This window comes from Armigeres subalbatus, chromosome 2, assembly GCF_024139115.2.
Source record: "Armigeres subalbatus isolate Guangzhou_Male chromosome 2, GZ_Asu_2, whole genome shotgun sequence".
In the NCBI taxonomy this organism is placed as follows: domain Eukaryota; kingdom Metazoa; phylum Arthropoda; class Insecta; order Diptera; family Culicidae; genus Armigeres; species Armigeres subalbatus.
This window is the reverse complement of record NC_085140.1, coordinates 370827266-370848139: the sequence shown is the minus strand read 5'-3', so window position 1 is coordinate 370848139 and position 20874 is coordinate 370827266. Positions and strand designations below refer to the sequence as shown.

At 37.2% G+C, this 20874-nt stretch overlaps 1 protein-coding gene across 5 annotated transcripts in view; it reads right to left on the bottom strand.

Annotated features, from left to right (window-relative positions):
- The window catches only part of LOC134213073 (tyrosine-protein kinase Btk), a 337863-nt gene that overhangs the window by 201088 nt on the left and 115901 nt on the right, over window positions 1–20874 (bottom strand). For 3 of the 5 annotated variants that reach the window (XM_062691627.1, XM_062691625.1, XM_062691628.1), the window contains exon 1: window positions 1638–2382. The exons of the other annotated variants lie outside the window; for them this stretch is intronic. The gene's annotated coding sequence lies outside the window, so the exon portion shown is untranslated. Of the gene's footprint in view, window positions 1–1637; window positions 2383–20874 lie in introns of those variants that run through there. 5 annotated transcript variants of the gene reach the window in all.

Genomic DNA, 20874 nt, shown 5'->3' with positions numbered 1-20874 from the left:
GATAGTCATTGAAAAAGGAATCAAATTTGAGGGGGTCAAACGCAGAGGGGTGACAAAAAGTTGGTTTTGAGGAAAATTAGTGCAAAGTTTTTCAATATTTTTTTGCTTCATACAAATTCTATAAAAGTTCAAAAAAGTACGAATTTTCTGTGAATTTTCGCATTTTTTATAAACATCGTACAAACTATATTAACATATTGCCACAAAGCTCGAGAACCAAAGTATTTTTTGGTGTAGTCAATTCAATTTTGACCAAAATGTCACTTACACCCCTCTGCTTCTTGTGAAAGTTAATATTTAGGAGGTTTTACATTTATAGTCATAGAAATTGACTAAATAGCATTCAACTGAAATGTTCATTCATATAAAATTTCCCCATACTAAAGTGGGAGCCTTCTTTAGCTTTAGGACACGCAATTACAAAATAGACTATGCTCAAGTTGACAGGGTTGAGGGGGGCAACAACAAAAATTTCGGTACTTTTTGAGGATTTTCAAGACACGCTTTAAAAAATCCGAGAAGTTTTTTAATTTTTAATTTTTTTTTTCATTTAAATATTTATTATTCCTCCCCTTGACTTTTCGGAGACCAGTAGGACATGATTTCTATTAAATATTTGTAGCGGCCTAATTCTGACAAATAAATTATTAAACAAATACATTGTTTAAGCAGTCTAAACAATGATGATACTCTACAGATAGTATGAACAGGAAAGGCTTAATAACTGCGAAAGATTTCAATGATCACTAAACTGCAGGGCGGTAATACCCCAGATGAGGATAAGATGTTAGTAAAAAATAAAAAAATAAGTATCTTTTCATTAAATGAGATCTAACTATAACCACACCCAACCGGTGATTGTTTGATATTCTAACAATTCTGTATAAGAACTGCGCATATGCGAAAATGCTAGATTCTTATACAAATATTGTATGAGATCAATAAAACGCAACGCTTTGAGACCTTAGAATTTTGCAAGCTTTTTTTACAATATTTGTTTGTGAGCTTACATTTTTGCCTTTCTCGTACAACATTTTTTTTGTATAAGAATCTTACAATTTCGCACATGCCCACTTCTTATACATGTTTCGGTAGGTTCTTATATAGAATTGTTAGAAAATCTAACAATCACTGGTTGGGTGCATTATTTATGTATGATAGGAACAAATTCTAACAAAAATTTCACGCACCACTTTCTTCACTCGTTATAGAATATAGATAGATTTTTATTCGGCATATGCCGATTCCCATCGATATATAACAGAAAAATTATTGCAATATTAGACATTCTTCTGCTATCAACCAATGTTCTGAAATTGATTAAATAGTGACTATGATAAAGATTTCATTTTCATTCTACATTGCATTGTTCTAGATGGTGGTTAGAAAATACAAAATATAATAGCAATCATTATGGATTGCTCATTTAGTTTAAGGTAGAAACTTTAAATAAGGTAAGGTAATGTAAAAAATACTGACTTTATGGCAGTTATACCCAATTACTTGCCGAAGACTCGATGCATGTATAATATAAGACATATGGATACCACTTCAATACATAAAACTATTGATTATTTCAAACTGCTCTGGGAATATCACAGCCACAAAGTATAAAATCAAATCAGAAAACTGCTTACGTCTGCCTTTGTCAGAAGATTGCTCCGATATTTCTCTTTCTGCTCACACGATCACTGCATAAGATAACTGCAAAAACGGCGACTCCAAAAACACCTCACTTCTGCACACGGCGTTCAATGCTTGGCCCCGTGCAACTCTTTTCCTTCTTTTGTTAATACTGCGATTCTTTCTTCATCGCCAACCTCCAGCAACAACAAAAATATTGGCAACTTTTGACCAATCGCACTTCTTTAGCGCACGTTCCACAAATCTTTTCGATTTCAGTATCACTGGTTTTTCCTGTTTGATTTCTTCTTCGCACTACACGGCACTGCGGAGACCCGCGATCGACACACTCTTGGAGCTCGCCAGGCCGTGCGGGGTAGGGACCTCCACCCTCTTTCTCACTCGAAACTTCGCCTTCAACTCCAAACCACCAGCTGAACCAGTACTACTAATAATAACTATACACCATCAATTCGGAAACGAGTTTTTCGCCTTGGATATTTGCACGAGATCTTCAGATAGTTCGACTTTGAACACGATCCCCTTATGTTATCACTCAACATTCGTGAGTGATAGTTGTGACGAATTAATAACAGTGACCACCGTTTCACTTCGAACCGAACTCCATGTAAGCTCTTTAAACTCGATCATCTCAAAGGATCGCAAGAACATGGGGGGATGCAATTCAACGAAACCCAATTTGGGAGCAATCGTACGCCATACACGGCTTATCGTCGGGAACTCTACTTTGGGACTGCGCGAGCTGGATCAAAACATGATCATCACGGTCGTCGTCGTCGTCATCACCCACCGACCGCTGCGTTGCGCTGGTTGGTTAGTAGGCTGCAATGTTGGCAAAACATACACAACTGCCGATCCGTTCGGCACCGCTGCTGCCGGATCGAACACAAACCCACACGATCACGTACGGTGATCATGAAGAGTGGTATACCCTACTCATCGATAGGCAACAGAAGAAAGACAGACTGACACCAATACCCACAGCAGCGAAAACTTGCTTTTCAAGCTTTTATGCTTCGCTGTACGGCTGAATGTGTGCTTTTTTGTGTTGTGGTTACTGTGCTGGATCTTTCGAATACGGTTTGCGCATAGAAGAGGGTTAGGACCGGGAACGGATCAATGTGTCTCCGCGACGACGACGAGTGGTGAGCAAGAAAACGCCACTCTTCTTAGGTCTACCAACAGGTTCTTGTGGGGGTGTGTGTTTTCTATATAAGGATTTTGAATAGGGTTTCTTGTGTGGATGTTTTGGGGAGGGTACCGCTATTAAGGTTTGTAATAAATTTTAATTACGATCGATGTAATAATTAATATACCTAGATATGGAGACGTCCATAAATTTCGACACACTTTTTAGGTGTTCCGAGAAGTATAACAATCATACAAAATGTTCAAGGGTCAACAATCGTGACGACGGGACTGTGGTTGAAAATGGCTAATATCGGCATGGCGTAATTAATGCATTCCTTTTATCGGGTAGAATCACATGATACATACATTTTTCGATTTTAGCTTACCTCAAGCAATATCATTCGAGAAAATTCCTGCAAGATGGGTTGCAACTTACCTGAAAAAAATAAGAAAATATAACTGTAATTTGTGGAACAAAAACGTAGTATGCAACAAAAAGATTTTTTTTTTTAAGTGGCTGTAATAAAATATAGAATTGTAATAATTGTATTTTTCTCATCTTCTTTACTGGCATCGCATCCCACAACTGGGACATTGCCGCCTAGCAACTTAGTTTTCATTAAGCATTTTTCATCAAGGGCTTGTGACTTGTGACTACAACTTTGGAAAATTTCGAGATTTCTTGATTACAAAGAGGGTTCGTCGCTAGTGAATCTTCTTCAAGCACATTTTAATCATTTGCGTATTTCAGATGACTTGTAGTGATTTCGACAATCTGTTTTATTCGTGCGGTGCTATAAGATGCGCGAAAATGCATAGAAAAAAAGCTGTGTTCGATTCCCGGTTCGGTCTAGAAAATTTTCGGATTGGCAATTGTGTCAATTTCCCTGAGCATAAATGTGTCATCGTTTTACCTCATGAATCATGATTTATAAATGCAAAAATGGTTGGCTAAGAAACATTGCAGGTCATAACTGTGGAAACAAAAAAAGGGCGCTTTGAAAAGCAAAATTGCAATTATGAAAGAAGAATTTGAAAAGCAAAAATTGCAATTATGAAAGAAGAATTTTTCATTAAGAAATCAAAATGTTCCACGGAAAAAAATACAAAATTTCCATAAATAAATCAATATTAGCAATAAAGAATTACAAAATTTTCCACAAAATAAATATTTTTTTTCCACAAAAAATTAAAAACTTTCCACGAAAAAATCAATAAAGAGCAATAAAAAAATATGAAAATTTCCACAAAGAAATACAAAAAAGCAATAAAACTGAGCATTTTCCCATAGATTACCCCTTCTTTAAAAACGTTTAAAGTTCATGGGAAATTTTATCAATTTTATTGCTTTCATTTATTTTTTATTGGAAATTTTCTTAGCAATGAAAAGCTCTTTATTGATTCTCTGTGGATTTTTTTTTATTATATTGTGGAAAATTTTGTAATTGTTTATTGCCAATATTGATTTATTTATGGAATTTTTTATTTTTTTTCTGTGGAACATTTTGATTTATTTATGGAAATTGCTTATTTAATAATTGTAATTTTTGATCTAAAAAATGCTCATTTATTTCTGTTTTGTGGAAAATTCTCAAAATTACGAAATTACGCATTATGTGTGAAAATTTTATATCTATTTATTGCTCATACCCTGATTTCTTTATTGGCAATTTCCTAATTTTTTATGGAAGATTTCTAATTTTTCATGGAAATTCTATTTAGCTGCCGAATGAACACTAAGCAGCTAGGCGGCAAAGTTCAAGTGGCGAATGTAATCTAGGATAGGAATCTTTAAAATATTCATCATCATATGAACATACAAACAGGCTCTGGAAACCAAAGTTCACGAATTCTATTGGCCACTTTTTTGGGTGATTATAACATTTTATAAAAACTTAAATTCAACCAGTTGTTGGATAAACTGGCACATTTCATTCAAAGTTTTTATGGGGCTGAGCTAAAAATCGTAAAAAGTCAGTTGGTTTATGAAAGATCAATTCCGCAAAAAACGGGGCGATGAGTGAACTCCTTAGTCTCCGACTGTTTTATTGGATCGGGTTGTGTAATTTGAAATCGATTTTTCAATCATTTCCGTGGGACAAAAAGATACTGCAAAACGATTTATACATGTTAGGAGTAGGTACAAGTTTGTGTCTGTTAACGCACACATCGCAGATGTCGCTCACTACACATTGTAATCCAGATTACAAATAGATTACAAAGTACACAACCAAGCACTCTATGAAACAGCCGAAAGACCATCGTACTGTGGAATTGAACAACCTTTTTGCAGTTCTGAGGCATGAGCTTTATCGAGCTTTTCGAACCAATTTCCAATGCTTTACTTAAAGGGTGATACGGTCAAAATTAGGTGAAATCGTTTATTTAAAAAATCAAATTAAATTTCTTTTCAAGTTCAATTAGTATAAAATTCTGGAAAAATATTCAGTTAGGCTTCCGCTTTTCCAAATCCGAATTGCCGGGCCTTACGCTTGACCCCTGCCATCAGATTTTGTACAGCCACCTTGTCCACCTTCTTCGCCGCAGAAAGCCAGTTTGCCTTGAACTGCTGCTCGTCCTTAGCAGTTTTTTGGTCTTCTTTAGGTTCCGCTTGACAATAGCCCAGTACTTCTCAATTGGGCGGAGCTCTGGCGTGTTGGGAGGGTTCTTGTCCTTGGGAACCACCTGCACGTTGTTGGCGGCGTACCACTCCATGGCCTTTTTACCGTAATGGCAAGATGCCAAAACAGTACGGAACAACCGTGTTTCTTCAGGAAAGGCAGCAGACGTTTATTCAAACACTCTTTCACGTAAATTTCTTGGTTGACAGTCCCGGAAGCTATGAAAATGCTGCTTTTCAAGCCACAGGTACAGATGGCTTGCCAAACCAGATATTTCTTTGCGAACTTTGACAGTTTCATGTGCTTGAAAATATCTGCTACCTTTCCCCTTCCTTTTGCCGTATAAAACTCCTGTCCCGGAAGCTGCAACTTTTAGCGATTTTGCCAACTTTGCGTGCGAGTAGCTCGGATTTTCGCGATGCGCGAGCAAAATTTTGATACGCTGCTCTTCTTGCTTGGACGGCATTTTGACAACTGAAGAGTGAATTCCAAAATCAAAATAGGAGCAACATTCTACACACACCTTCAAAATGAGGGGTGTTCAGGTTTTTAAATGCAAAATTGAAAGAAATACGTCAAGTTGTTATTGACCAAATTTTGACCGTATCACCCTTTATCAAAAATCCTGTGGGTTAAATTCTACACCTTTCTAGTTTTCTCCACAGCAGACTGAATCAGTATAATTGAGGTGCAGCCACTGTTCTTAACAAGTAATCCAAAAAAGAAATAAACATGCACCCCAACATTGAGGGTTATTGCTCATGAACTTTATCTCATAGCTCCCGTGTTCAGCAAGCAAGTTAGCAAAAAAAAAGCAACGAGACTGGTGCTTTTTCTTTATCCGCGAAGAGAAAATATATGTGCAGTGAGATGGAAATAGGAACTGTTCCCCTACATCAGCGGTTCTTAACCTGGGGTACATGTACCCCTAGGGGTACCTTTGATGGTCTCTGGGGGTACCTGAGAAAAAACTGCGTATTGGCGGATGTTGTATTAAAATTGCAAAGAATACTAATGTTAAGAACTTTTTTCGAATACGCTTCAATACATTAAGCACCCTTCTTCGCATAAACAAAGTGGGATTTATGTCCATGCGGTGAGCTACTTCAATAGAATTTTTAAATCAATCTTAACTTAATATGGTTATTTATTATGTACAGTTGCACATAACAAGTACTGTCGTGCAGAGCTTCTTTCGAAAAATCAGGGGTTACTGTGGACATTTTGAAACACAGTTTCAAAAGAAGTCCCGCACAACGGTATCTCGACTACTTTAAATTTTTACTTCGTAATTGGCGAGAACTAGTTTTCCTAGATGAATTCAAGGCAAGTTCTCTTAAAAATTGGAGTCCTGGAGTTTATAGAGACCATGTGCTAATTACATAAGGGTTTGTCATTTTATTACACTGCATACTAAAAAAGTAGAGCGCAGATGAGGTTACAAAAAAACAAAAAAATTATTACGTAATTAGTGTACCGCACAATAGATGCCCGGAGTAAAAAGTATATGATTGTGATCTATTTCTATTCAAAAGAAAGCATGATCTAACGTTTTTCATCTCTTAAATTACCAACAGCGGAGACTGAGATTGAGCCCAGACACACACCTATGAGAAGCGGGTTAGGGACAAAAGGTCGAAAGACAAAAGGTCGAAAGGACAAAAGGTCGAAAGACAAAACGACGAAAGACAAAAGGTCGAAGGGACAAATGGTCGAAAAGGACAAAAGGTCGAAAGGGACAAAAGGTCGAAAGGACAAAACGTCGAACGGGACAAAAGGTCGAAACGGACAGAACGTCGAACGGGACAAAAGGTCGAAAGAAACTAAAGATCAATAAGATCAAAAGGTCGGAATGGACAAGGAACTAAAATGGAGAGAGTCAATCTAGCACCAGAGTTGCCCTACACAGTAAACAAAAACTCTGCTCTTTTATTTTTCACATTTTTTAACAAATAAATAAAATTCATTCAGTGAGTACAACTAATAGATGGATGTTGAGTTTTCTAAATGTCACTTCGATCTGTCATAATAGTGCACGCCGTACATCAAATTCACCGGCGTATATTACACGCCGATGTATTTTCAATGCCTTCTCCTGCATGGCGGCGGAGTGCACTATTTTGACAGATCGAAGCGACATTTAGAAAACCTAGATTTTCATCTATTATTTGCACTCATTGAATGAATTTCATTTAATTGCTAAACATAGTTTAAAATAAAAGAGCAACTTTTTATGGCAACTGTATAGGACAACTCTGTCTCGCGCAATACAAGTTTTATTCATTTCCTAAATCAACAATCTTTTTATCTCTAATAGAACCATCTAGATATTCATAATATTGTTTCATAGTAATTACCCCTTCTTTGAAAATTGCTCATTCTTCAACGTTGAATGATGTGATAAGCGTGTTATTTCTACTTGAAGTCAAAGGCATTTCATAAATTCTTTCGGAATACACCCAACTTGTTATCAACTTGTACTTGATCGACCTTTTGTCCCTTTCGACTTTTTGTCCTTTTCGACCTTTTGTCATTTTCGACCTTTTGTCCTTTTCGACCTTTTGTGCCTTTCGACCTTTTGTCCTTTCGACCTTTTGTCCCTTCCGACGTTTTGTCTTTTCGACCTTTTGTCCTTTCGACCTTTTGTCTTTTCGACCTTTTGTCTTTCGACCTTTTGTCCTTTCGACCTTTTGTCTTTCGACCTTTTGTCATAGATTCATGAGAAGCAGGCATCATTTTCAAACCATTTGAAACTATTATTTCATAGCTTCAGTATCAGATTTCTGCTATATCGTTTTGTGAATGAAAAATAATAAGTGCGAGTTGGCTCTTGTTTCGGACGGCAGAACGATCGCGCGATTTGCCGAAATTTTGTGTTTTGCATTGCGCGGCCGGTAATAAAGTTAACCAGTTCAGTGCCTGTTGGCTCTTGTTTCGGACAGCAGAACGATCGCGTGATTTGCCGAAATATTGTGTTCTGCATTGCGCGGCCGTCAGTGCCTGTTTTGCCGTGTTTCTGCTAAGTAAGCAGATAGTTCGTGCGGCCGAGTGAGTAAACAATCGGTGCGTGATCGGACGTGTTTTAGGTAGGATTTAGAACATTAGTAAAATCCGAGTTTTTGGTTCTGATTTTAATGTTCAGTGAATAAGTGTGCGGTTGAACGTGTTTTGTATATAATGCGAAACATTTGAGAAAAACAAGGTAACTTTGTCCTCCTTTTTACGGTTCGTAAGTAAATTGATGAATATATTTTATTATTTTTTCAGCATATACTGTTATTGACAAACGCTCTATATTGTCGAATATAATATTATTCACCTTACCCACTAACACAAATTTGCCTTCCCGTTACATATATACAGGTAGTATCGGTTCCCTGCATCTTCACTAGTAGATGTTGAACTAACATTCCTTCCCTAGAGAATTTTCCCAACGCAAGGATAGGGCGGCTTGATTGTAAGGACGTGGCCAGGTATACAACTGCTACTGTATAGGAAAAGGTACTAATCCCAAGTACCAATTTGCGACAGTATACAGTAGATTGCTCAATTGAGCATTGTATAGCCACCCACGATTTGTACAATCACATATGCTATGCTATGCTATCGGTTTGTGAATGAAAAATAATATGAACAATCGAAATATCTACATACTTGACTTCTCTAGGTATGAACAATGACTAGCCCAATCTGGGTCTCTTCTTGAATCCAGTCACATTCAGCATGATCAGCAGCTTTGTAGCAATTCATATTTCCGTTGAATTATGGAAGGTTCAAGATGCACGGCGTAGTATTATAATCTTAGTTTTTCAATTAAAAGCCCAAGTAACTTAATTTTTTAAAGATCCACCAAAAATCAACACTTCTATCATATTTTGAAGTACAAAACAAAAATGTCAGAAAAAGTGTGTCAGAAATGGACACCAAGTAATATCCATTTATATGCTGGAATTTCGTACAAAATTCCACAGCTTCACTTATAGTCTCATATTCTCATAATATTTTGATACTAATAAAAATCGAATTTCGTAAATTTTCAAGAATTTATAACGTTTATTTTTATTTTCCAATGGCATTATATTCATATTGAGGCATTTCCAAATAGCAGCTCAGTGTTTATTAGGTACTTTTATGGTTATTACCTGCGATGTTTCAAAGCCAATCTATTATTGTTTCATGTATATATCTTGAGGTTAACACGTTGACATGAAACTGTTATGCTTAGGAAAGTTAAAAAAAAATGTCCTCACCCTGATTGGGAATTGAACCCAGCCGACTACACCGAGGTCTTGCAGCGACTACACTTTCAATAACTAGTCTACGCAGTCCTTATTGATAAAAACGGGTTTATTCGTTTCCGAACGTTTCAACACGGGGATTGTGTCTTTCTCAGTGGGTAATTATTTGTATCGTTTCACGTCTAAGGTTTCGTATGAACTGTCTGAACTGTTTTATGTTGGTACATTATTACGGAACACTACAAATCGTGATATCACAGTACTGGCCTATTTCAGGAACTATTTAATTTTTTTTTGACAACAAACATTTTTCATCGAAACCCAAGATCCAACTTTTAAGTGTTTCGTCGGTAGCTCGATAATTTTTTTGAAGTATGACCCTTTAGTTCAATTTTCATTTAAAAAAAACAAGGGGTACCTCAAGCAAAGTAAAGGTTTGAATGAGTACCAGTCATGAAAAAGATTGAGAACCGCTGCCCTACATGACAATTCACACAAAACTTGAACCTTATTTCATATTGAAAAGTATGTTTTTTATCAGCCAATTCTTCAGGGTTATGCAAGTCGCAATACTAAGAAATTACGGAATGGAAGAATGAAGAAATGAAAAGATAAAAGAATGAAGGAATGAAAGAGTGGAAGAATTAGTGGTTGAAGGAATGAAGAAATACAATAATGAAACAATGAAAGAGAGAATAAATAAAGGAATGAAGAAATAAAGCAATGAAGGAATAAATCAACAAAGAACACAGCCGAATATACCAACCAAAATTACAGATATCACAGTCAAACACTCGTCTGCATAAAAAGCAATAAAGTTAGGTATGTTAGGTAAGTATGAAATAAGGAAGAAATTGAGCAAAAAAAGAATGAAGAAATGAAGGATTAACGGAAAGCTGGAGTGAATTAATGAAGGAATAAAATAATGAATCAAAGAAGGAATAAATAAATTAAGTGATCCAGGAATAAAGGAATGAAAGAATGAAGCAAATCAGGAATTAGCGATTGAAGTAATGAGATAATGAAGTAATGAAGCAAATAAATAATGAACCAGTGAACGAATTAAGGAACGAAGGGATGGTTGAGTTAAAGCCAATTTTTAGGAAAAAAAAACGAATGTCGAATAAATTAAATTAAAGATTCACGGTAGCGTTGTGAATTTGTAGGCCGACGCGAGTTGAAAGATCGATCAATTGTACGACTAAATAAAAGAAGTCTGCTAGAATAGAATACGAGACCTTTTGTATTTTCAACATTGTGTAGATAATGAAGGAGATCGAAGAGTGCCGCGTTTGAGATAGGTCGCCAAATTATTTTCTGCTGCTGCTCCCGTCAAATTTTCTTTAACAATTACCGTTAGCTTTTTTTGTTGAATTGTTAAAAAAAACTTTGAATTCGGTATGTGTTGTGAAAATAGTGTAGTTTGCGTTACTCTGGAAAATGAGGCTGAGAGGAGAATACATGCTGACGAAGGTTCATGTCAAGGTTTTTGTCAAGATCCTTCGCATAAAACTGGATGGGAGGAGGATTATAACGAAAACCCTGCATAGCTGATGAGATCTACCCAATTCACCCTTTTAAACCATTTGTACATAATTCAAAATAAATCATGGTCACGGTAATCCTAGGATATCTCATACAGCAAATTTCAAGTAAAACCCAGTTTCTATAGGATTGAAACTAGTTAGAAAATAGTTTTAAAAAGATACCAATCCGTTGAACTTAAGTTTTGATCGCTTAAATTTTATTAGATCAATTTATTTATACCTATTCTTATTTTACATGTTCGATACATTTTAATATTTCATATGATTTTTGACAAGTTTTAAATATTCACTTCCTTGAACTGCAATAAACATTTTGCACTAATAACGAATAGGTTTTATTAGTTGTGATTTTTGCATTTGTATATCATGGCTAACACAGGAGTTTTGAAGTGAAAATTTTCAAGAATTTATTACCGGATTTAGGATGTTTTAGGCGTTCTCTTCTTATTCAAGCCAATCTAGACTAAACAGAATATGGAACAGAGAATCGAGAGAGCTATTTCAACTTCATTAATGCAGGAGCTGGAAACAAGTAATGTATTTCTCTCTTAAATGTTCAGTTTGATCTCTTGAAATTTGCGAATACATAGATGAAGGTGTAATCAGTGAACGAGTGATAATGTTTAGCTAATCTGTGAAGGTTGGAGAGATTGTTTTTTTCTTTAAATTAATTTCGTTCTAGAACTTTACCAATTGATACTAGAATTCATTTCTCTCTCTTCAAAAACTCTTCAATATCGTAAATCTCCTCCAATTTGATATAGAACCAATCCATTTCCAATGACAATTGCTTCAATTCTTCATACGTTAAATCTCCGTACCGCTATATATTCTGATTCAGAACGTCCCACCATGTAAAATTTGGCCGACAAGAGCGAAGTAGAGAAGCTCTTAGTCGGGCAGCTACGCCCGACTATCTACTACGACTCCAATACTGCCTCCAACAGTAAATTGAAGATAAATGGGGCAATAAAGACAAGGGGCAACAGTTGAGAAAATAACTACTGAGTACCTAAAAAACATCGCCGCAGTTTAACGAAAACACTAATAAATAATAAGTCGCCGCGAACGAATGATTGTTTTAAATCACGTTGGAAACATATATATGTAATTCATAATCATCGTATGGTAAACCCAAAGTACAAATAAACAAGTCTATTGCTAAGATATTGATTATTTTTTCTCGCTTTAGATGAATATAAAACAATCACGCTAGCTTATTATCGCGGACAGTTAAAAGATAAATTAACAATAGCTCTACCGGAGCGATTGATTGTCTACCCGTACGTTGGGTGAACAATGACACAACAAAACACGTCATAACTAATCTATACTTTGTTCACGCGTCAACATTAACATGCTAGTTACTTGGATTACATCACTTACCAAGGTGAATCCTTATCTAAGTAATGACACTTCCTCTCCTTACTTACAATACTCCTTCCCGTAACAACCGTAGAGATGCAGACGATTCGTCGGTTTCTAAAACAACGGTTGTTACACTAACATTCCTTCCCTTCCCTCGATGATCGTAAGGACGTGGCCGGCGCCGTTATTGACCCATTAATAGTTGAGCTTTCGGAACGTGCACATTGAGGATGGAGTGCTAATCCCAAGTCCCATCTGTTGGTTCCCTGTGCAATTCCGCTAGTTCTTGTCAATCACGGAGTAGCAACTACGAATTGTACGGTCATCCCATGCTCATGCTCATGCTCATGCTCATGCTCAACATTGTGTAGATAATGTACATGTGATAATGTAGTAGTGCCATAAGTAGGGTAGCAGTACCTATAATACACTGTTAAATATTACTGAATTATAGGTTAATTTCTTGTAATAGTGGTACAACCGATTTCTCATAGAAGCAACTCAATTAATAAATCCAATAGGTAATAATAACAATATGATAAATTATGTAATTATTATCTACAAAAAGTCATAAGAATAACTATCAAATATAGCTAAGAGAGTTAAAAAAAACTATATTTTTGAATAACACTGTTTTTCTGGCCATGATCGGTTCGATCATGTACATATTAGTATTAACAGCACAATTTGCACACTACACAAACAGTCAACTGGAATCAATCACACTAGTGAACAGATCGCACAATATGAACTAATTGAGAAGCAATACTGATACAATGATACTCAAGAGATAAGACAAAAATATTCGCATAGATATTTGTACATGTAATAACATACCCGCTTTTACAAACACTTACCGCATGAAGCTTTACTTTCTATACAAAACACAAAAATGTTTTTACACTATATGGCAATAATACGAGCGAAGATCATGGATTGCTCGGGATTGGTCCGGGATTCTTAAAATTTAGGCTGACTTTTCCTCCCTCGTTTGTCTTTGTCATAATCATAATCGACTTTTTTAAACTAATCGATTTTAGTATGTGATTATGAAGTATTATGACTGATTTCTAATAAAGAAAAGGCACAGACTCTATAAGCATTCTAAACTGAAATTAGCACATCTATATATATAAAAATGAAATGGTCTGTGTTCGTATCCGCATAACTCGAAAACGGCTGGATGGATTTTCTTCATTTCTTCAGCAGATATGTTCGTTACCGTTTCCGACGGGTTTATATGATATTTCCTCATGCGAAAATTACGCGTATTATTATTTATTTATTCAGACTAAGGCCGAAGTGGCCTGTGCGGTATATAAGAGTCTCCTCCATTCGGCTCGGTCCATGGCTACACGTCGCCAACCACGCAGTCTACGGAGGGTCCGCAAGTCATCTTCCACCTGATCGATCCACCTTGCCCGCTGCGCACCTCGCCTTCTTGTGCCCGTCGGATCGTTGTCGAGAACCATTTTCACCGGGTTACTGTCCGACATTCTGGCTACGTGCCCGGCCCATCGCAGTCGTCCGATTTTCGCGGTGTGAACGATGGATGGTTCTCCCAACAGCTGATGCAATTCGTGGTTCATTCGCCTCCTCCACGTACCGTCCGCCATCTGCACCCCACCATAGATGGTACGCAGCACTTTCCTTTCGAAAACTTCAAGTGCGCGTTGGTCCTCCACGAGCATCGTCCAGGTCTCGTGTCCGTAGAGGACTACCGGTCTAATGAGCGTTTTGTAGATTGTCAGTTTGGTACGGCGGCGAACTCTATTCGATCGTAGCGTCTTGCGGAGTCCAAAGTACGTACGATTTCCAGCCACTATGCGTCTCCGAATTTCTCTGCTGGTGTCATTTTCGGCAGTCACCAGTGAGCCCAAGTACACAAATTCTTCTACCACCTCGATTTCGTCACCACCGATGCAAACTCGCGGTGAGTGGCTCACATTGTCTTCTCTTGATCCTCTTCCTATCATGTACTTCGTCTTCGACGTGTTGATGACTAGTCCGATCCGCTTAGCTTCCCTCTTCAGTCTGATGTAGGCTTCCTCCATCTTCTCAAAGTTACGTGCCATAATATCTATGTCGTCGGCGAAACCAAATAGCTGGACGGACTTATTGAAAATTGTACCACTCGTGTTAATCCCTGCTCTTCGTATTACCCCTTCCAAAGCGATGTTGAATAGCAAACACGAAAGACCATCACCTTGCCGTAACCCTCTGCGGGTTGCGGACTCGAGAATGCCCCTGAAACTCGAACTACGCACATCACCCGATCCATCGTCGCCTTGATCAACCGTATCAGTTTATCCGGAAAACCGTGTTCGTGCATTAGCTGCCATAGCTGGTCCCGATCGATTGTATCATATGCGGCTTTGAAGTCGATGAATAGATGATGTGTGGGCACGTTGTATTCGCGGCATTTCTGCAGTACTTGGCGAATGGCGAACACCTGGTCCGTGGTGGAGCGTTCGCCCATAAAACCCGCCTGGTACTGCCCCACGAACTCCCTTGCAGTTGGTGCTAGTCGACGGCATAAAATTTGGGAGAGTACCTTGTAGGCGGCGTTCAGCAATGTGATTGCGCGGTAGTTGCTACAATCCAGCTTATCGCCCTTTTTGTAGATGGGACACACGACACCTTCCATCCACTCCTGCGGCAAAACTTCCTCCTCCCAAATCTTGGTAATGACCCAGTGCAGCGCTTAAGTTCCACTTAAGGTTGTGCAAATAATGAAAAACTAAAATTAGGATTCGTATGGAAATTTCACATGGACATTTTCGCCTACTACGCAGGACAACGTCTGCCGGGTCGACTAGTATAATATAGAAATTCCAAATATATTGATGAAAATTTACATGGCGCTATTTTTATTTCGAGCAGTGTATTATGAGCCATGAACATTATTTAAAGTGCGGTAATATATTGGGGAATCTAACCAGACAAACAAATAGTTTTTTGACGTATTTGGTATGCAGTACGCATGAACTGAATAAGTAACTCGGAACATGTGAAAATTGTCTATAACTTTGTAACTGTAACCGCAAATAACTCCGAACGTCTCACATGTGGATTTTCTGGCTTTTTTAACTGAATCGTCCAAGTCGCGCGTAAACATTTTATAATACAATAAAAGTGTTCGACATAAAAAGAAAGAAAAAAGGAAGAAGAGCAATAGTGTTTTCAGTTTTTAGGACGTGTGACATAATTGAAATAATATAGTTTTATATGCACTGATGTAAAATTGCAGAAATAACACCATAATGACCAACAAATATAAATTGAATATTTTTTGATATAACGGAAACCATCACTATTATGCATAAATTTACCTATGTAAAGTGTAATCTCTTTTTCCACCAAAGTGATTGATAATTGTGTGAATTTAGTGCGCGTGTAAACTTGAGATTTTTTAGTATGCAGAACGATAGCGCGATCATCGACATTTGTTTTCTGCTTTGTGCGGGTTAATATATTTAGAAACAAGTGAAAGTTCAATGCGCGTTCGATCGTGTTTCCTTCAGCAAGCAGAACGATCGCGCGATCGTCAAAATATTTTGTTCTGCTTTGTGCGGTCGAAAAGCCGATTGATTAGTGCGCGCTCGATTGAGTTTTTGTGTAATCTCGATAAAAATACACGCTGCACACGGCATACCCTTTACCAAAACGAACCCTGCTATACTCCCTACCCTATATATCCAACATCCCAGTGATTTCTCGTGGAAGTGCAGATGACTCGTCGGCTTCCATCAAAGCGAGTATCACGTCAACATTATCCTACCTTTTCCCTAACTGACCTGCATTCGGACACGACCGGCGCTGGTATTGCTTAATTTTGGGTCACCAGTTCTTACACATTGAGTATGATGTTAGTCCCAAACATCATCTATTGGTTCCCTGTGTAATTACAGCTGACCTGGCAATAACGGAGTAGCAACCGTGGGCGGTCAATAATGCTAAAAAAACACGAAAATGTTTTTACAAAAAACTGGCCATGACGGACCCTTCGAACTTCATAAATTTTATCGATAACTAAAGATCATTTAACAAACATAAAATGTATTTATTGAATAAAAATAACTAACGTGAGGCTAAATTAGTACGAGCGACGATCGAACACGTTCTATTCTGACACCTACACACACTGTCGTTCTCTTCATTTGACAAAGTGTGGTGAAGCAGAGGTGATCCCGCTTTACAAATAGTCAAACTAACATTCCTCTCTTAATAACTTTACCAAGCTCTTTTAGTGGAATGTCTTCACCTGTCAGAAGACAAGTTTAGTACTATTCCATTTAATTCTTCCACGTTGTAATCTTTACAGAGACACGCCTTACAGTTGCTAAACAGTTGCTTACGCGGTGGAATTAAATGGAATAGTATTAAACTCGACTCATGATACATTAATATATTAATATATTGAGCCCAAACTTTTGGTTTGTGTATTTTTAAATATTCTTATCAATCTTAGAGCAGCGAAAGTAACGAACTATACTGTCACCTAGTTTAAGCTGATCTAAACTATTTGTTACATCGTATTTCACTTTAATTCGTGAACTGATTGTACTTTATTAAAAATTCTCAGCTTCGACATATCACATGTTGTGTGATACCGACGTACTTTTATCAATTTCAGAAGTCGATCGAGCACTCCGAATAAACTGAAATCACGGCAAACCTGTTTATCGCCCTTGAAAGCAAACAGGACGATAATTGACCGACCCGAACGGGAACCACTTTGTAAATGAGGAAATTCTTCACATAGTTTAGTGCCCCTGAGGTCCTTGTTATCGATAAGTGAGCCGCTTAAACACACATTCGTTTCCTCCGAAATTTCCTACCATCTATCTACACAGTGTGCATTTTTATGGGTTTGATGACGCTGAAATGGTTTTGACACACTACTGCTCCGTCAATGACAGGAGTTCAACCAGCCTCGGTGACCAATAACAATGTGAACCTGCGCCGAATGGTGTCAAATGGCACACACTGGTCCTGAACCGGGACGATAAAGCAATTTTATGGCGTTGCTACATCTTCGGACGAACGAACACAAAAATTGTTCTGCCCTCCCCATATGCACCCAAGGTCTTACCTGCCAGCCATGGTTCGTTCGCGCGGGGTCTGCGAGCTTGCAATTAGTTTTATCGTTTGTTTTTAATGTCATTATTTTATGATCGACTAATGATAGAAACAGGTGATTTTCGTTTTTGGTTTTAATATTGAATAAACAGTGAGTTTGTTGAAGACACGGTTTCAGTGGTGCTTTGTTAAGCGATTTATCCACAGTTTTAAGTCGGAGCTGAATTTGCCGTCATAATCGGCTTTGCATAAATGTGCCGAGAAAATGTTGAGCGACCATTAATTCTGCGGTTCATCGTCGCGTTCTTCGCGCGTTACAATCGCAAGCTATAGCTGCATACAGTCATCCATCCTCCTGTTGTATGACTATCAAATAGCCTGTAAGCTAGAAGCATGTGCACAGCACACTCGTTCAAACGGGTCTAGCATATCGATCATCATCGTCCCGCTATACTTAACGTTAATCCAGCTTATCGTCGTCGCCGAACGGCTGGCTGTCTGTTCAATGGAACGGCGTAGTGAGTAGCGAGTGAGAGGTATACACCTACTTGCAGACATGATTCGAAAACTGTAGCAATGGATGATGTGATGCACTCAGACAATAATGGTAAAATATGTATAGCCGCGTTTTAATTCTTTGATTTCCTTGATCGTTTTAATTTTGTTTTTGAGTTTGTACATTATCAAATGCATCTTGCCTCGTTAACAAAAAAATCGCACGTGGTAGCAATTGAGATCTATTTTTAATCGCTCGAAATCTGAACTACTGCCATTTTAATTATGAAATAATTTGAATACATAAATAGATAAACAAAAAGCAACAGGAACTTTTGATTTGCCTAATTTGAACAAAGAACTAAACGAAATGCGCTCGACTTCTGAAATTTAAACAGCATTAAAGCAAATAGCTCGATTTAATGGATTTAAGAATTTGATACTTTCAATTCAAAATAAAGTTGAAAGCCGAATTGTAATTTAAAAATTAGATTTATTATTATGTGCAACCACGTCGTAACATAGTGGGATGATTGACTTTCTTCTAAAATTTATACCGCAATAAAGCTATTTGACAATCTAAGCCGCGTTGCGAGCACGCACTAACATTCATTGCTGTTTCATCTCGCCAAATTCGTAGGGAACCATTTCGCAACTAGGTACCAGAATCAAGTGTGGAACAATGAATACAAAACAGTCGTGACCAAAATCGCAACAAGTAAAATCATGTCAACAGATAATAAAAATAATTGTAAACCTGCGAATTGACGACATGAGCAGCATCATGTCTCCAGGAATTCCAATTTCTCGCGGAGATGGTTTAGCTTTCACTCTTTTCGACTTGAATAATTGAAGCTGCAGGTTTGGAGCTCGTTATTCATCGTTATAAATGTGTCTTACAGCAATTAATAACATCTTGTTGATTATGGTAATTTTCTTTTTTATTTGGATTGAATTTGAATGCGTTGATAATGTAAATGAAGGACAACGACACACGGTTCCTGAATTAAATTCTAATGCATTTATGTAAATTAAAAGTCTACTGAGGCAAAATAAAAATGATAGTTAAACAATTGAGGCATTCCACGGGGGCATGTCAGTCGATCCTGAGCGACCATTTCGAAAATATTTGAAACTCTGCACAGTTTTTCAATTTCATCTAAATCGTCATTTTTCGATATCAAATCTTCATATTGAGTCACGACTAACTTTTCAAAAGGGTGTATGTGAAAATGGTTCAAAAATATTTAAAAAGCTGCACAGCAAAAACGGAATGTTCGATTGTTATGATTTTTGCAGCAAAGTTAGACAACTAAATGGTGATTCTTAAGAAAATGTGCACAGTAAAAAAAAAATTTTTTTTGCCTTTAAAAATATCATTTTTGTCACAAAAACTCAAATATCTCAAAACCCTATTTTTTTAGGGAAAACGGTCCATTATATTAGCTATCTACCATAAAAATTTGGTGATGGTAAACTAATAAACAAAAAAGTTATGACATTTCAAACATTTCACAATTTTCACATTTAGTAAAAAAAAATTTTTTTCTGTGTAAGTTATTTCGAGAATTGCAGTTTGATGCAGATTTTATTGTTAAGGGACGTGATTTAAACAAGTTGTTTTCATGATATTTTGATTTAATTATTCATAGCATCTATAAGAAACTTAGACACGATCCAGTGTTGTGATCAAAAGTATTGATAGTGTCATAATTTTCATTGCACGTGACTGGCGAAAAATTCTTTTAATAGTGTTGAAACCTGTTGATAATAACGTTGATAGAAACATATCAGAAATGTTATTTTTAAGACAAAAGCTGCAAAATCAAAGATTTATATACACGTGTACGTCTATAGTTTACCTGCAAAAATATACCTCTTAGAGAATAGACTTTATGATCGGGAGGAAACGGGTATCTTCAACAACAACAAATGCATGATAGGTACATACCATGACAATGCTCACGAAAAAGCAAAAAATTACTACTACTAAGGTTGTTAAAGATCTTATAGTAATTTTTTCTTCAGTCAAGCAAATGACACCAAACTAGTCAGTAAAAACTTAAAAGTGATTTTTGTTTATTGAAATATTACGAACAACATGAGTAGCCGCTTTCTCAACTGTTGTAGGCCGTTTGATGGAAAAAGTGTTCAAAAGAGTTACGAAATCTCACCGAAAGCACCATAGATAAACTGAAAGCGACTGGTTATGCTCCAATGTCCACATTGAATACAAATTTACGCATTTGCACGTCCTGCCGTCTAAACGTTGACAAAAGAGCAATCTGTATATCATCGGTTGAGCAGAGCGCAGGAAGTTCGAAAACGACAGCAACTGAGGAATTGCCAGATGTATCGACAACAACTGAGGAATTACCAGAAGTATTAAGTGCTGAGAGCCTTGCCACCGTACCATCAGCGAAATCTGTTTCAACAAATCAATCGGAAGATGAGTGTATCCAAAAGGTCAACATCGAACGCTTTAACGAGGGCATAGCTGGGATAAAAGTGACTCCGATTAAATGGAGTAAGATGGACTACGTTTATTACCCGGAGAAAAAATACCGTGAAATAAACGAAGCTGTACGAAGAAACCTCTTCAAATTAGGGCCTGATGATGTGGAAAATACAGACTACGATGAGGTAATTATAAATATGAAGGAAAGGTTCTCGAATGCAGCCACGACAAGGAAAGAAAAATTATTGATTTTGTCGATGCTGCCAAGTTCGTGGTCTATTCAGGATGCC